The sequence below is a fragment of the Octodon degus genome, unplaced genomic scaffold (genome assembly GCF_000260255.1).
Source record: "Octodon degus isolate 3935 unplaced genomic scaffold, OctDeg1.0 scaffold00075, whole genome shotgun sequence".
Lineage (NCBI taxonomy): Eukaryota > Metazoa > Chordata > Mammalia > Rodentia > Octodontidae > Octodon > Octodon degus.
The window spans coordinates 9,795,379-9,796,980 of record NW_004524651.1 but is presented as its reverse complement, the minus strand read 5'-3'; positions in this window follow the sequence as shown (position 1 = coordinate 9,796,980).

Here is a 1,602-nt window from a genome sequence, read left to right as displayed (position 1 = left end):
ATATTTTTTTTTTTTTTTCACAGTTCTTAAGGAGCAGTGGGGCAGTGAGGGTCCATGATTACTTCTCCACGCTGGATCATGCTCAGCTAAGGGCTTGTGTTTGCCCTGTGAGGGATGGTGTGACACCTGCTGTGTGTTTGTGACTTCCTGTGTGCCCTGCGGTGCCAGGACAGGGAGCTGAAACGGTCCAGGACGAGGGCGGCGCCTCAACAGTCCTGGTCTGCGCTGAAGAGCTCTTCTGCCATGGCTTTGGATCCCCACAGCCCAAGCTAGCAGCGCTGACTATGCCCTCAGCGCCAGCCCCACACCCAGACTCTTGTCACCCCCAAAGAGACATGGTTATCAACGACGCAGACTCGAATACCCCTGTGGGATCTCTGCAGGTCGGGTGACAGCTGCAGGTGCCAGCCCGAGGGAAAGCAGAGGGGAGATTCCCCAAAGCTGCATCAGCGCCGGGCACGAACAGCTCAGCCCGACGAGCAGGGCACATTTCCTGCCTGCGTACGGTCCACGGGATAGAGGAACAAGAGTGGGTTACGTCTCTGACGTGCGGGATGCGTGGGGGCTTGGACGGAGCTAAAACTTGGAGCCCCCTGGAAAGCGAAGAGGCCACACATTGGAACTATAGTTCCCAAGACAGACATGAGGGGGCGGAAGAGAGCAGAAGAGGTTCAAGCCCCTGTGGAAAGGCAGAGAAAGGGTTTCCCTTCTTAAAACGCCCAAATCTCAACAAAAGTTAAGGCATGAAAAGAAATAGGTAAATATAGCCCAGTGCAACAAAAGGAAGCCCAGAAATTGACCCTAAGGAGACGCAGATTTATGAGCAGCTTGAAAAGAGCAGGGGTGGGCAACTAAATAAAATCAGGAAAGCTATTCACAAATAAAATAAGAATAGAAGCAAAAGCAGGGAATATAGAGAGAAAAGAAAAAAAAAAGAACCCACCAAATTCTGGAGCTAAAAAATACTGTAACTGAACTAAAGTATCTCTAGAGGGGCTCAGCAGGTGGCTTGGTCAGGCAAACACAGACGTGGGAACTTGGAGACATGTCATTTTAGATCTTCCAGTCGGAGGAGTAACGGGGCAAAGAACGAAGAAAAGCAAAGAGAGCGCAGGGGCATCTGCAGCTTCTGTTGCTTCTTTCCTCTTATGCCATCTTTTGAGGGTGTGTGTGTGCGTGTGCGCGCGCGTGTGTTTTGGTAAAGTTACTGGGATACTCTCAAATAGGTCAATATATGTATTATGAAACTTGGAGAAGAAAGAAAAGGTGCACAGAAATTATTTGAAGAAATACTGGCTCCAAAGTCCCAAATCCAAGAAAATGAAAGTGTAAATTCAAGCAGCACAGGCAATTCCGAGGATTCACCAGAAGAAGACCATTCCCACGGATGTCATAAACAAACTCTGGGAGTGGAAGACCCAATACTAATATGGACTACTGGACTCTTTTAGAATATGTTGCTGAGTTAACACACCTATAATACTCAAATAACGGAACTAAGCAAAAAAAGGGATACAGATGAATGTCCATTTTGTATCTGTGTATTCAAAATGGTTAGGATAGATATATAGTTGCATTCTCTTAATGAATAGAGGGATTTGT